Source organism: Falco cherrug, chromosome 1 (genome assembly GCF_023634085.1).
Source record: "Falco cherrug isolate bFalChe1 chromosome 1, bFalChe1.pri, whole genome shotgun sequence".
NCBI classification, from domain to species: Eukaryota; Metazoa; Chordata; class Aves; order Falconiformes; family Falconidae; genus Falco; species Falco cherrug.
The window spans coordinates 80,687,277-80,704,048 of NC_073697.1; positions in this window are offsets into that span (position 1 = coordinate 80,687,277).

The window sequence follows — 16,772 nt, forward strand, 5'->3', positions numbered from 1 at the left end:
AAGAGGGTGAGCAAATGGATGGTGAAAGTGGCTTGCAACTCATTAAGATATAATCCCAACACTGTGTGACGAAAATAATGCTATATTTAATTAAAACTCTTCCTCCAAAAATACCCCCTAAAACTCGAGTGATTTCCTGGTCTATCACATAAAAGAAAAAATATTAAAAAGTCTAAATAAGTTTCTAAATACATTTATGTGATCTGTGTATTAAAATGGTCAGGTTCATTTTTAACAGAGGAAATATGTTCTCCTGTTTCCCTCCCTGATTTAGCGATAGAAAAGTGTACTGATTGGAGAGTTTAAGTGATTCAAAGAAATCTTTACAACATAAATCTGTTCTCGGTTTCAGGTAGCTGGTTTCATAATGTTTAACTTCACTTTAGTTTCTCTGAAGAGCTAAACCCCTGTTTCCAAGGAGGTAGAAGAATGGAGTCCATCATAAAATTTCATATTGTGTCAAGACCCCAAGGTTTTGTCAGTAAAGTGTTACAAGGAAACCCAAAGAAATAAAATGTAGTCTAAGGAAATGGGGGTCTGTGAAGAGCATGCAGGCTGTCTTTAGTAAAAACCCTCAAAAGTGAAAGAGGACATGGGCATTCAAACCCATTCCCTGCTCTGTATCAGACTTTCTGAACTTGATATTGCAAGACGTTAACTCAGGTGAAACAACATTTATTGCCAGACTGGGCTTGTTAACCTAATATGTCTGTTCTCTTTATCTTTACAGAGCAGTACAGAGGGTCCGCCTAGGGTCTGCAAGGCCCAGTACTGTATGACAGCTGTGCCAGCCGCCTTTCCTCCCTAACTGAGCAGAGCTGCGGCTGGGCAGGGTCAGCAGGTGATGTTCTGTAGCCTGGCAATGGGGTCAGGGGGGTCTGGACAGCACCTGTCTGACCGTGAGTATTTCTTGGGATAATTGCAAAGGCAAGTTCATACCTCCCGAGATCACGGGGTGGGGGTTGTGTATGTGTTACGGAGGGTATTATACACCTCTGCAAGCAGATGGAATACAAGTGTAGTAGTTCTCAGTGCCCAGTAGCCCTGCACAGAAGGCTGCAGGGGCAACAGCCATCTGTGCGTCTTAAGCCCGAGGTGGAGGATCCCTGTCCTTTTGTTGTACCCAAGGAGATTCAGCTGGAGGATGATGTTGCAGTTATGCTAGAGAGAGGCAGGTGGTTGCTAGATTTAGTAACTTAGAGAGGTGCTATGGTGAGAATAGGCTACTTTTCTAACAACATAGTGGTTGTATGAACTAGGAAAGGTGAAGAAGAATTTAACACTTTTGAGCTAGGTTTGTGTACAGTTGAAATTTATTCTCCTTCAAAGGGCCTTTGTCTTCTCAAAAGGTGAAGTAGCAATTGCTTTTTTGTGTCTGTGTATGTGTACACATGTACAAATGCACACAGCCATGTGTGTGTTTCAAGTTTGATCTTAACTAACATGTCTCCTTTAATGTTACAGGTAATTCCATGCAGCCCTAAGATGCTTGGAGTTTTCATCTTTATATAAAAATATATACTTTTAGGCAGACTTTTTTTTTACTACAACACAAATGAACCACAACACACAAGCTCACTGTTAAGACCAGTTAATATAGTGTTAACAGTTCTTCTTGGAATATGAAGCTTGTACTATAAACACAGAGCTAGAATTCAAGTCTGAAAATAATTTTATTTGGCAACAGCTCTGGCCCATTGTTTTCTATTGTTTTTGACTATCCCCAGAGGGGGAGGGTGGCTTTTTGCTTTCAGAATTTGAAGCATAATTACATGTTATAGGAATGTGATGATGATTTAGAAAGCCGGTTTATTTTTGTGCCAGTTTCTCTAAGGCTTTAGTAATTCTCTTTTCTCTAGCTGCTCTTACTGTTCACCAGCTGCTTTGTCTTGAGCATGCTGGTGGTTACCAGTCTCCCCGGAGCGGTGGCTTGCAGGAACTGCAGTGAGCTGCTGGCTGAGGAAGCAGGTACGCCTGAGAAATTCACATGCAGAAAACGTGACAATCCAAATATAGTTTAAAGATGCATATTCAAGGAGTGCACTTTTATAGATGACTAATTATGCAGTCTAAACTTTACCACTTTCTGTAAGCCTTCAAATGCACAATTCATATTGATAAATCACATATTAAAAAGCTCACACCTGTAAATGGCTCTAGATACTGTGGAGCACGTGGTACAGTGTCAAGCAGCATCCCTAGCGCCTTTTGCATTTAGTTCAAAACAAGTCTCATACAGTTTTGTATTATTTGTGATCTATATTGTCCAATGGGGCAATAATATTACAGGATCACAGACTCACATCCTACACAGAGATGGTTTCTATGTATTACGCAGTTTTACTACGAAATAATGATACAGCTAAACTCTAAATAGTTAGCCAGGGAGATTAGGTTATTCAGTATTAACATTATTGTTTACTGAGTAGTTGCACGGGTCTGCTCTCCATTCAGACAGTTGACCCAAGCCCCTGTTCTCTATGATGTAAGCTCAGCTGGCTGACTTTTAGATAGCTACAGTCAGGATCTCTGCCTGGAAGAGCTCTTGCTCTTGGAGCTCAGTTCAGTTGTGCATGCACCACTATTTATTTGAGATGCCACAGGGTATCTCATCTGCTCTCCAAAAGCGCACGGATCTATGACAGGTATCTGGCAGTGCAGTGGGCACATGTAGACTATCCTTGGACACAAGGTAGGGACAACTAAACTGGGTTCTAAAAAAGTTTCCATCCAAAATAGCTACCTCAAATATTAGCTGTTCAGTGACATGAGCTTTTTTTCCTTTTTCTGTTTTTTCCTGAAACTCTTCCTACCCGTCAAGAAACCTCTCCTGACTGATTTTTTATGTCTGTTCTGATATTCTAAATCAAGTTTTGATTTTAGGATACTGAATGCTACTTTAGCTGAACTTTGTTATTATGATATTGTAACACTACAACTTCCATTTTTTCTGCAGGCGTTAGTCATTAAACATGTCCAAGGTAAGCTAGAAGCCTCTGATAACTGAGCTAACTAACTATCTGCACAGTTCAGGCCTTGCTGCATTGGAAGGAATGAATGACTGCAGGGATTTAGCGTTTCTGTAGACAGAGACTGAGTTGACTGCATATGCAGACTATTAATATAGGGATATATTTTCCTGAGTTATGCAAGCATAGCTTCCCATTGGAAAATGTATTTACGATGGAAAATGGCACATATATCCTTATGCTGTCATGAATCAGCATTGACTGGCAGTGATTTAGCTTAGATTTCCCTTCTGAAAAAGGATCTCTAACGTGAAACTGCCAAATACTTATTATTTAGTATTTATTGCATGGTAGCATCCAGAAGATCCAGTTTAGAACAGACTTCTTTGTAGCTTGTATTGTTATAAAAATATATACATAAAAAGACAATGCATGACTGAAAGGGAATCTAATACTGAAGTTCTAGATTTAACAGTTAGTGGGCAGAAAAATAAATGCATCTGAGTAGGATGGAGTTCAACATTTAAGGGTTCAGCTGACGTTAGTGTGCTAGTGCACATCTGGGCATGTTTTTTCGGTCAGCCTGCTGGCTGTCCCCACCTGCTGTGCTTTGGGTTGCGTCCTGGAGCAGTGTTAAAGAACCTAAAGAACTAGGTTCCTCTTGGGTGAAACACTGGCACCAGTGCTCCAGGAGCCACCTAATGTTCACCAGCCACAGAAGGGCTTTCTGTTTATGCAGAAAAGATGAGAGCTAATCCAAAGTGAATAAACAGACAAATCCTAACTACGTCCGGTGTGTGTGTCAGGATCAAGTAGTTTTAATTACAAAACTGCTGCTGTTTTTCCACAGTGCCTCCTGGTAGCTACAACGTCATGCTGTCATGCTCCATCGGTAGGGTGCAACTCCACAAAACCTTGTCATGGCTGAAAGAGAATTACAGCAATGCTTGGTAAGGCATGAACTGACCAAAAACTAGCTTTGGGTAAGCAGCCTGAAGCTTGAAGTTGGGGAGCAGGGCAGGGAGGTACAGTGAGTGGGAGCGGGGACCCTTTTCAAATACTCTTTTCTAATTCAGCAGTGCCTCCCTGTCCCAAATGAAAGCAGTGTCGTGGGTTCAAAGTAGCGTATACAATTTGGGCAGAACCTTTCCCTCAGGAGCTCATGTCAGCTAAATGTTTATAAATAACTGAAATAGAGCTTACAAGATAAAAAGAACTCTTCCTCCTGAGCTAGAGAAATACATTTTCAGGAAACAAGTGTCTGTAGTTAATCAGCCTCTGGTCTTTCCACAAGCAAATTACACATTGATTTTTTTAGGGGAAAGGTCTTATATACGTTCAACATTAAATTAGTGATGTTCCAATCCTAAATGTATTTTTACTGGATTCAAGCAAATTGGTTTGCAAGTGACTGATGTTCTGTGACGCAATTACAATGTATTAATAGTGTCTTCTGTATTGCAAGAATATCATTAGTGTAATAACAAATTGTAATTATGACTAAAGACATATGTCCACTATGGGTTTAGTTGTCGTATTAAAAATGAATATGAGAGGTGTGTTACACTTCTTTTATTGAAGTTTAATTTTGTATCAAAAATAACAGTAATATTACAAGAGACTTCATGGTCTTGCAGTGTAAATTTTCTGTTCACAAGACAATTATTAAAAGGCAGATGCTTCTTGTTGATTAATAGTCATTAATGACATAAAATGATAACGGGCACAACAAAACCGAAAAGGACACGTGCCTCCACAGTACGGTAACATTTTCTGTAGTGTTTCAGCATGGTATATAATATTTATTTTCAAAGATGCCTAAAATGAAGGACCAACATGCTGCAATTCTAGAAAAATGAGAATGAAAGCTTACAAGAGTGGCGGCTGCCAAATTCTGCTATAACAGTGACAATGGGGTCAAATGTTAGATATTTACATTTTCTGTGAAATCCAGCTCTCAGACCTTCAAGAGATGACACAGAGCAGCAGTACTCTGTTGGTTTGTGGGTAGGCATGTTGATAATTATTCATCATACGTAAATGCTGCTACTGTTCTGTGGTGCCTGGACCTACCTGGAATACAGCCAGAGTCATTCTCAGTCTTTCAGCGCTTGCAAAGTAGGTAGAGACCAGCCATATCCACCTGAGTTCTCCCACATAACATGAAAATATGTGCCACTGATGAGGCTGGCGGTGTAGAGCAGTCTGTACTTTACAGACATGTCCATGAGGAATTCTTGTAAGTATCCAGTAGCATCACCTCAAGCATCTTTAGTCTGTGATTCATGTTCCACCATTAAGCTCCATAACCCACCTCCTCTTCAGTACCTATCCTTACAGTTGAAAGACATCTCCCCACTACCAGCTGTTGACAGCTAAATTAACCAGCTAGTAACACTGTTCTGTCTGCCTTCACTGAGGAGAAAAAAGCTAATTTGGTGGGTGATTTATGGTGTCTCACTTAAATGCTCTGAACTGCACAAGGAAAGATTTCTTTCTCTTGACTACAGGAAGATTTTAGATCAGCTAAATTAAGTGTTTAGTTTAGGTAATATGAGCTATTTTCTGTGCTGATAATACCGCATTCAAATTAATTATTTCACCTATCTACTAATTATTTTGGTATAGTCATTTTTTCTTTCACTTTATTTCCAGTAGCTCCTCCCTTACATGGAAAGATTGTTTCTCTAACATCACCAGAGAAAGCCGATTTCCACTGAGCGAGCACTGAGCGACACTGGAACATGTAGAGAAAACCCAAAGAAAGTCAAAGGATGGGAAAACGGGGCAGCATGTTGTTGAGATTCACCAGAATCTGGTGGGGGACAACAGGAGGAAGAGTTGTAAGTAGTTGTAGCTACCAAAAAAAGAATATTGTTGCATGGTTTTGTTTTAACAACAGCTGTTTTTAAGCCATTTAGTCTTTCCAACTGTTAACAGTCAAATTTAGTTAGAAGCTGCTGTAAATTACAAAGGCTCCAAAGACCTGCTTGTTATGTAAACAGGAAGAAATAAGAAATGTTTTAAAGTGTGAGTGACCTTTCTGTCTCCCAAAGTAGAGAGAATTTTTTTTTCCCAGTTGCAGGACGTGATTCGTAAGGGGGACAGAAGCCTTAAAGAACATAGCTGTTTGCAAGAAGTTAACAAAAGGGCACCGGAACAAGGTTCAGCAATAGATTAGGTACCTATGAATCTGACAAAAAAACTCCAAAAACAACCCCAACCCAAAACCACACAAGGACCTGTGATTAAGGCAATACCTGAGGAGTTACATGAAATGCTTAGAGAAACACAAAATAAGGTGTGTGTTTACAAGTGTGAGTAAAGGAACTGTGTTTTTAGCATCAGACAGCGCTGACTGTAGGTGTCCCTGCTTCGTATGGTTGGCAGGTGGCAGCCATAGATCTATACAAACCACCCGCCCCTGCCAACAACTGCGTGTGAATGGTGCAGAAAGGTTACTTGGGGATTGCAAAATCTAATTGAAAGGCCAGAATTACATCGGTCAAGTTAACTGTGGCATTGCAAAAATTCTTGAGACTTTCACACAAGCCAAAAGTGCAGACTAAATCAAACAATATACCTCATGTTTGGTGCCACAGGAAAAAAAAATATTGCCAACAATAAGGTAAGCAGAAATGTTTTTTTGCACTGAAGGGAAAAAAGACCAAAAATAACTTATTTGCTGTGATATTGTGTTTATTTGCTTGAGATAAACTCACCAGAAAATTTTGCAACTAAACAAGTGATCATGCTTAGTAAATCTTTGTTTTTTCTAGCCGCATTACCTATTTTTCAGATGCAACAGTCTTTGACAATGGGACAGAGTTTGCTCGGACTGAATGTAGTAAATTAGTGGAAGAGTAGAGGTTTAGACATAAAGTTGCTAGAGCCAATTATCTGCGGTGTAACACGGTGTTGGGAAATGGTATCAGAATAATGAAGGTCATGCTAGAAAAGACAAGAGAATCACTCTGATCCACATTTAACATTGTGAAACTGGAGAGTAATGTTAATGAAGCATAAGTTGTTATGGGCTAATAATTTGGTTGCTACTTAGAAGGATGTCTGTTGGGGTTTGCAAGCATATGAAGACCCAGATAAGGAAAACAATCCCAAAAGCCCCTTACCTTGTAAACCTAACAAAGCTTGGCATGATTTAGTGTGCACAGAATTCTTCCTATTTCATGAAAATAATGATGTGAATGAATCTACACTGTGCAATGAAGTGCTGTGCAATTGCCAGGGCAGCTGTAGAGATACAACCTGCCATAATCATGAAAGTTTGCATCCCTAGGTTAGAAATATTTAGTGTTTTTACTGACCCTCCCAGAGAGAGGTAAGAATAAAAGGTTATGAGTCTTCTAATTATCTGAGAAGGGAGCAGTTACTGCAGAGCCTATGTCTGTACCCCCATCCTCTCTGCAGCCATACTGAATCTGGGAAGACTTAAACTAGCTCTGAGTAAACCGGTGTCTACCTGACTATGCAAAGATGCCCGCTTGATTTCTGGAAGCATTGTACCACGTTACGGTGGTTATTCCTGTGCTACTTAACCATCATGACAAAGCTGGTTAGTCTAGGAGCATGCTGTGAGAGGGTTGCTGCATTGCTTTTGATGCTGGGGCTGGTTCAGGGTTGCTGTTAAGCTGATTGACTGGATACCAAGCAAAAATGAACTCCAAATCTAAGAATAAATGCATTTTATTATCTTGCAATATAATAAAGGAAAATAGCATGTAATGATAAAAGAAAGCAGTAGTAGTTATTATGCACACTATAATAAAAAAGCAATAGGAGCGAAGCATCAAACTGTTACTGCAGAGCATTACAGAGACTAAGAAAAGGCTACATCAACAATTACCACCTTAACACCATCCAGGCCCACACTTTGGCTGGGCAGTCCCATTGCAACCAGTGTCAGGAGTCTCCCAGTAACTGGGAAAATTCCTGCGTGGTGCATCTACCTGTAAGGTGAGGCTTCTGGCTCAGTCTCAGAGCTTGCCCACCTTGATACTCAGTGAAAACCAAAAATAGTTTACATACCTAGCGTATGCAAACTTTTGAGTTCAGGCTAAGTGCAGGCGTGCAGTATCCCATGATCCGTAAGGTTCACACGTGCCAGGGACATTGGCCAGACGCCCGAGCGTGGTGCAGTTGCCGTCATGACCCAGCTGCACACAGCATTGTTGCCTGGATGGTCCTGCCTGCATCTTGCTTGTTCAGGGGGCTCAGGACAAACACCACTTGCTCATTAAAGTTGTCCTTGAGCTCCATGAGCTTACTGTCCAAGTTAAATGATTCCTAATTAAAGAGAAAGACTTTTTCATAAGTAGTAATCCATTTAATAAATTTTCACCACAGATGCATGCACTGCTCTATTTTGTGCTGTGTAGACTTGCCATGTGTGCAACTGCTGGGAAAGGAAGGTCAGGGCTGTCACAAGAAATAACCTTCAAAGTCATGTGACTTTGGCATCCCAAACAGCTACATGCTTTGGGAAAATAAGCAATGCTTATTGAACTTGAGATGGGAGGGAGGGGAGTGGGTCAGACTTGGGCATTTTGCCTGAAAGGGCAACCACCTTTGTCCAGGCAGTGTTGACAGGGAGAGATCAGAGATGGTTCAGGTGCTGAAGCAGAGAATGCTTCAGCCAAGGCCAGGGGGAGCCGCCCCTGCTGGGACAGCCTAGCCTGCTGTACATGGGTATTTCAAGCTGATAACATAAAAACCCTTCAGTCTCTCTTGGCTGATTCAAAACCTCCTGTGTAAGGACTGCTGAATGAAGGGTCACATTCTGCAACCATTAATTTAACCTCAAGCAATGCTATAGCTATGATATAGTTTTAGACCAGTGAGATTTGTCGGCTACCTTTTAGATTTGCAGATGTGTTTAGCCTCACAGTTAGTTATCTTTCTTTTAATACCATCTTTGGAATAGCTGCATATATCCATCCATTTGTGCTTTCATCTGCATATGGACATGCAATTATCTCAAGCCTATTAATATATTTATGCTGGTTTTCTGGGCCATATATTTATAGAAATGTGAAGTGGTACTGAGATGTGAGATAGCATCGTAAAGAGAAAACCCCAGAGTATTACCTGTGATAGATTTGTGTGTGGTATGAAATAACTTTCTCTACAGCCGGAAGAGATTACTGTACCTACAGTTTTGGGGCAAAACCACAGCTGTAATTTGAAGGTATTTTATTTTCAGCTGAGTGTCACACTTTCTAGAAATGTATTAGAGAAAGGTCAGTGAAGCCACTGTGCAATTTCAAAGAGGTTCTTTTTACAATGCATTTCTGAGGAGATGCTGAAATAAATAATTGCAATCCAACTTTGTAATTCTAAGCACCGCTGTATCACTTATCAAAATGCTCAGTTGTGTAAGGCCTCTCTGTAAAAGCATGTGTTAATGTAAGGCAGTTTATAGAGCAAACAATAGGTAGTGTCAATGAACAGTACTGCACACTAAATCAATGAGGGGTGCTCTTGACTTCAGGTTTGTACAGGTTCACAAAAGAATTTGTTCACTTCAGTCTCAGCAGTCGGCTGTGAGATGTGTTAGCTTTCCAGTGAATGCATTCTCATTTCTTTGTTCTAGGACCTGTAGGTGCCTTACTGGCAGAGAATGCTATTGATTAAAATAACTGCATGGTTGTTTTTTTCTTCTTCTTCTTCTTTTCAACCATTTTAGGGGTAAATTACTGATCTGGTGACCCCACTGAAAACCTTCAAAAAATTCCAGTGTGCTTTATGGGGAAATACAGGTTGGTTCAACATATTACACCCTGTTCCTTTATCAACTGTTTTGTTGTAATGAGAGAGGACACTATTACTGATGACAATCATTGTTTGGTACTGAAATCTTGTAGGACTTTTAGCAGGATGCAGTTCAACTCAGGTTACCTTGTACCTTGGGCAATACTGAATTTGGCACTGATCTTCCAAAAAGTCCCAGCTTCCTGTTAAAAACTAATAGTGAAGAATGTGGGAAATAAACCCTTGCAAGATATATGATAAGAAGTATTTAGATAGCAAAACTCCAAACATTTTGCCTTAGAAGTGCATGAAGAAAATATTCCTAATCCCACCTCAAAGACATTTAATAAATATTCTTGTGAGTCTCTCTTGCCTGTGAGCTCATACGCAAAGATGACCGCAAATTCAGCTTGATGGGCCATTTAAACCATGTCTCTACTGCTGAGCTCCTGCTTGTTCCACCAGCCCCGTTTCCCAGCAAGGCTGTGCGTTGCACCGTGGCAGCTGTCCCTGCTGCAGGCAGGAGGGCCGTGGCTGCCCGGGCCCCTCGCTGCTGGTGGGCACCAGGTGGGTGCTGCTCTGAGGCCATGTCCCTGACGCTGCTCGCTCGCTGCAGGGAGCGACTGGCTCTGGTGTTCAGGGAGGCGAGGAGCTGGCTGATGTGTGAGGGACGTATGCCACGAGCTGCCCAAGGAACCCAGAAAGGAATCGGGGGAATTCTGAATTAGTGAGATTTGTCCAGCAGAGCAGTTGCCACCAAACTACCTTGCAGCAGGGCATGCTAAGTGGGTTGTGGGAGCCTGATGCCACCATCTCACCCACATTTGTGGAAGAAGAATTAAAATTGTTCACATTTTTTTCACCCATTATTTTCCTTCCCTGGCAGGCAGTCCCAGGCACCGAGGTGTAGAAACAAAACCACCCAGAGAAACATCACTCCCTGAGGTGGACGCAGCGGCAGCCATGGGCCAGGAGCCGCCAAGTGACAGGAGAAGACCTGAGGGAAGCAAGGCGCTGCCCCGGAGCCTGCCAGGGCATTCCCCGCTGCAGGGGCGGCTCGCCAGGAGGGCGCAGCGGGGCCGGGACCGGGACCGTTACGGGGACCGTTACCGTCCTCCCCACGGGCAGCGGTCCCTCAGGCACGGCCGCCCTGCCGGCGGGGAGGCGCAGGGCCGCAGCCGCCCTCCCTTCCTCCCGCCTTCCCTCTCTCCCGCCCAGGGCCCGCGTCTGGCGCTCCCGCCGCCAGCCGCGGCGGCCTGTTACTGCCCTGAGGAGCAGGGTGCTTGCGTTTGGATGGTTTATTTATTTATTTATTTATTTTTAACAAACCCATCACTTACAGGTTTTGCTGGTGTGCTGTAGATTACGCTGTGCCGTTGCTAGGTGGCAATGTGTCTTCAGGAAAGGCGGCCAGCGGTGGTGCGGGGAAGGGGCCCTGGCTGTGGCCTGGCAGGGTCTCAGCAGTCCCTCAGAGATCCCCGTGTAACAGCCTCCCCTCTGTCGTGTGCTGGTGGTGGAGGCATCTGGAGCAAACCATATATACACACACACACACATATGTATATGATATATATACATTGAATTGCTCAAAACGCTTTATATTATAGAATTGATTGATATGGGGACACACGGAACCCAACTCCCCGCTCTGCCTGAAGTTAATTTAACATGAAGGGCATGATGTGGTGTAGGTGGCAGGAGCAGGGGAGAGGCGGGTGCCTGCCTGGCCAGGGTGCTGCAGAGCCACCCGCTGCTGCCGCAACAGGCGGGAGCTGTCTGCGTCAGGGGTGTTGGGAGCTAGCAGGAAGGGGCTTACTGACAAACTTCAATATAAAACTTTATATGACTTAAAGTGACTATTGGCAGGGATAGGCTACTACTTTAGAAGCTGGTGGGTATTCTTGCACGTTTTTGTGAGAATTTTGAAATTATTTTGTAATTAAAATAGGAACTTGCAGCAAGATGTGAACCAGAGACGTCTTGATATCTGCACACAACCTTTGCATGCTTGAGTGCATTACCTTCAGAATGCCTTTCCTTCTAGGTCCCCTCTTTGTAGGAAGACCTTGTGTTACTGGCCTGAGTAAATTAAATTACCCTGTGCTAATTGATGTGCTGGAGGTAGCTTTTACTCAAGAGCAAGACACAGTCCTGGGTTCAGAAAGTGTTGCTCTGTATAAATAAATGCCATTTGTTATAGATGGTATAACATGCTCCAACTTTATTTGTTCTGAACAAGACGTGCCAAGGACACATCCAGTATTCTTTTATACTGGTAATTGGGGGTGGAAGGGAAAATTCTTTTTACCCATCTGATCCTGGTTGTTATTTACTCAGAAATGACAATTATTTGAAAGAGAATTAATTATGAGCAGTCACAGAACTCTAGTTCAGTGCAGCTGTCTGGTAATGACTGATTCAAAAGTGGTAATTATTACAGGTTTGGAAAAAGAGCTGAAATGACCCAGATGGTTAGCCCGATTAAACTGATCCAAAAGTCACCAGAAATAATGCTAATCATCTTTTTCTACTGGGTATGCCAGTGCATAAAAACCTGTGATAACAGGCAACAGGTGCTAGTGAACCAGGTTGAGGCGACTGAGAGCTGTACCATAAAGACATCCTGCTGTAAGTCAGTTGGATTGACTTTTGAAGCACAAGGGCCCCGGTGGTGAAAAGCTAAGAGGTTAAAATGCAGACACTGAATGAAATAGAGCCCTCTGCCAGTCTCTGGCTGAGTGGTCATTGGCCCATACACAGTAAAGGGGTAAAACAAATGAAGAAAATAATCCAAGGAGGAGAATGAGGGCAAGAGCAGCCCTGTTCAGAGTTCAAGCTCTCTTGAAAATAATCAGGACAGAGTTTAAGCAGTGTTTTGTTTTCTATTGTATCTGCAAACATATTCCAACAAAACCCAAGTTTAGCAATAGTTTTATATGCGACTAGTTTTGGAGCACTTAATGTACTCTGGCAGTAATAGCTGTGCAACTGTGTTAGTGGAAGCTGCTTCTCTATGAAAAAAAGAAACACGTGACAGAAATGTTTAAAAGTAATGAGCAAAAGAAGCGTGTTGATGTGAAACTGTATTCATGACTGCTAAATCTGGCAATGTTGAGGGATTAGAATAATAGGTGAAAAAGAATGCAGACAGGACCCTTAAGATTGGAAAAATATGAGTAAAGGATCACAGGTGCTGTATGCCTTCTTCAGCTACTGAATGACGTTAAGGACACTTTTAAAGTTTAGCAAGTTGTTTCCAAAAAATTGGATCCCTTATGGGAGAGAGCTGTATAGTATCAGAGAATGCACCAGTCAGGTGGCTATGAAGATGCAGTGAAGTATTGGTGTAGCATCTGTAATCCATGAGTTCATACATAACAATTAGGTGGAAAAGAACGTCCAAATGCTTGAGTGCCTACTGGAGGGGTATTTATTTTCAGTCTGTGATCTCTTCTTAACTTTGCTAAATTACATAATGCAGACAGTGAAGTGTAGCTCATCATCTTTGACAGTTTGTTCAAATAGCGATTGAAAACAAAAAATTGCTCCATGATTAAAAAACAGTGTCTGGGTCAGCAGGGAATTGCAGATGTATATGGAGGCAACTAAAGCAAGCAAACCAAACACTGGTATGCTTTGGGATCCTGGGAGCTACCCGTAATCTGTAAAGATGAGGCTAAAAGTACCTGCAATAGAAAATAAAGGCTATAATGTCTTGAGAGGTGGTCATTGGATTAAGGTTGTCGTTTTAGACAGTTCCATTCTCCAAAGTTACAATTTCTGCCAGTTCCAGAGGAAACAAGATAGGGGATCTGAATCAGATGGCTTGACCAAGAAATAGGCAACAGACAAAGCAGTTTTAATTTGTAGAATTAATTATCTTCATATCACCTTATAACTATGATGCCCATGCCATGGGGAGATCATAAGAAAATGAAAGGATCCACAAAAACACCTCAAACATTGCTACTAAGTTTACATATATTTCTATATTTCTGGCAATCTGAATTACATATAAGCTGGTGGTTAATTGTTGTTATAGTTACATGGGCAGGTTAGACACAGTGAAATGTCCCCTTAGGAGTTTCTGGAACAAGCTGCTAATTGTTGTGTGACTACTTATGTTGGACAACGTTGTGTTAGAAGTCCGACACTAACTGAGGTTGATCTCTTCTTGCCTTGGATTTCTAAATTCTACAGTGTGCAGAAGACAGACACATATGTGACTGGTAAAAGTATCATACCTGTCAGTCCTCTTTCAGGAAGAATGATTCCAACATAGTAGTGGCTCTTTATAACAGCTTAATATGATTTATATGAGGGTGTCCAATAGTTTGCAATATCCTTACTATATTTTAAACAATGAAATTTGACAGTCTTTCTTCAAATAAACTAATCTCATCCTTGTCCTCTACAGTCATTGCTGTAGAGCTTAGAAAATCAGCAATTGCACTGTGCTGTTAATTCCATTTATTTCTCTCTATATTTTACATTATAAATATTTAAAAAGGGTAATGACCTGAAAAGTCAAAGTTAACTGATCTTTGTTGACAGGCTGTAATGACTTAAATTAGCATCTTCTCTGCAGCACTCCCCTTGAAATGAAAGCAGTTAAAAGTATATTCATGAGTTTGCCTAACCACTGTACAGATATTTTAGAAAATAAGGCTTTTGCTCCAAGAAATATCAGTTAAACAGATACAGAGCCAGCATAGACACCAAATCAAATGGAAGAGATAGGGAAGGCTGTTAAGAGAAAGGATTAAGTTATTCATCTCTGAATGGCGTTTCCATTACTGTGAAACTGCTTGGAATGAAATGGGCAAATAGATTTGTCTGAAGAAAAAATAGCTGCAGTGTGGTGGTATCATTTGCTTAGGTTATTATAAGATGACTTTGATTTGGAGGAAGGGTGAAGAAGAGTTGGAAAGGAATTTTAATCAGTATTAGTAGCAAAAAAGAAAGGACAGAATGTAAGTAATTCATGCAGAGGAGCATACCCTGGGCAACAGACACTTTACACAGCTGGGCAGACTGTGAGTTAGTTAATTTCCTTGAGCATTGCTTTCTTCTTCCTCTTCCCAGCCAAGCTGGGGATATATCCGTCAACGCTGGCATAGCGCCACACAGCCTTCCCAGTCCTTCCTCCCTACTGGTTAGTGAGATTGGCAGCGCACTGCTCTGTTCTGAACGGAGTGAGCGTGGGGGAAAGAAGAGAGTTCATAGAAATGCAAAGGAGAGCAGTGTGAGGCAGGCAACACCATCACAAGATGCCTGCTTTTGATCAGATTGCATTATTGCTGGTGACCTAAGCATGGAGCCTGGATTTGCACAGGATAATTTGAAGATTATAATGAGTGTTATGGGTAGTGGAAGGACCAAACATCAGTGAAGGGAAGTTGATTGGGGATAATAAAGTGGTTGGTGCTGCATTTGTTTCTCTTCCCTGAGCCATTGTAAAAGAAACTAGTTTGGCTTCAATTACCATAATGAGTTTTTCATAAAAATGAAGCAGGGAAAGGCTTTGGAAAGACCTGGAAGCTTCCCAGTCTGAAAAAGGTGCATTCTGCTATCTTCTGCTGTTTAGAGGAAGAACAATACTGTGTGGGAACAAAGGGGGAGATTACTTGGGAATGCCAAATTACTTTCCAGAAATCCCCATGTTCTTGATATTGGGAAAAATGATCTATTTTCACTCTTTAGGAAAACTGGGAGGGCTTGTTTTTGGTTTACTTTTTTTTCTTTGTGTGGTTGGGTTTTCTTGAGTGGTGGGGATCCAGTTACACAGAGGATGGAAATGTGTTTGATTCCTACCTCCATTTCCTGGCTTTTGAATCACTCCTGTACCTTTATTCTATTCAGTGTGCATACCTGTCAAACAGGTTGAGATAGAAAGATATCAATTTCTCACTGGGAAGCAGGTATCCTGGTACCAAACAGGCACAGCAGTTTCAGGATGCCATGGAATGAACTTTGAGACAGAGGTGCAATGTCTGCTCCTCCCTCCCCCCACCCCCAGACATTAACAGTGTCAGTGGAAACTTAGAAAATTGCTCAGTCTGGTTTATTGCTCCTCTGTAGTATTTCCAGTTTGGTTTATTGCTTTTCTGTACTATTTCAAAACCCTCCAATGCTGTGAGGCTCAGTTATATTCAGAGACACTGCTGTCTTGAGCTAAAGATATGTAAGTTTTTTAAAAAATAAATGGAGTAAATTGAGTTGAGTCTAACTGTCAAGTAAAGCAGTCAGCAGATCTTGCTGACTCTGTGAACAGGGTGGGAGTGCCAGGCCACAGCAGATGTGATAGAGGTGGGGGAGAAGGGTGAGAGATAGATGGTTGCTTGCTGCATGAATTGGAGAGGGATGGTGAATTTCAGAAATAATATTTGGTATTCTCAGCCTAGAAAAAAAACAGGAGAAAAAAAAAAAGGGATCTAGAACATAGTCCCAAATGTGCATACTTACCATCACAGAGCATCTACATGACCCCATTCTGCAATTTAGGGAGAGCTTGTGGTAAGCACTGATTGCTTCCATAGGACTTGGACCCAGAGTGGACGATACCTCACTGTTATACTATAAATTGTTGAAATTTGATTTTAATTTTTTTTTAATTTAGCTGCTACCTTTCCTTTATACTTTTCTTTATCAGCTGAACAGCTTGTTCTACTAAGTTCAAAACAGTTTCATAACATCTTGTTATTTTGTACATCACTAGTAAACAGAAATAGTGTTTAAAGAAGCACACAATAAAATGGTGAAATGAATGCAGTAATGCACATCCTTATTTGTAAATTCTGTGTGCTACCATAAAGCACTGGTGTCAAACAGTATAATATTTTATCTATAAATATAGACATAAAGTTGTTCAAGTTGTCCAAAACCAGCCAAGCAGAAATACAAACTGACTTTCATTCCCATGGCTGTGCTATACTGATAGTCCCTTGGAGGTTTTTTTCCAGTCTACAAGTCAGTCTGATTTCTTGCATATTCTGATTCTAAGTATTCTTTTTGCGCAGCCAGTATCCTGCTCTG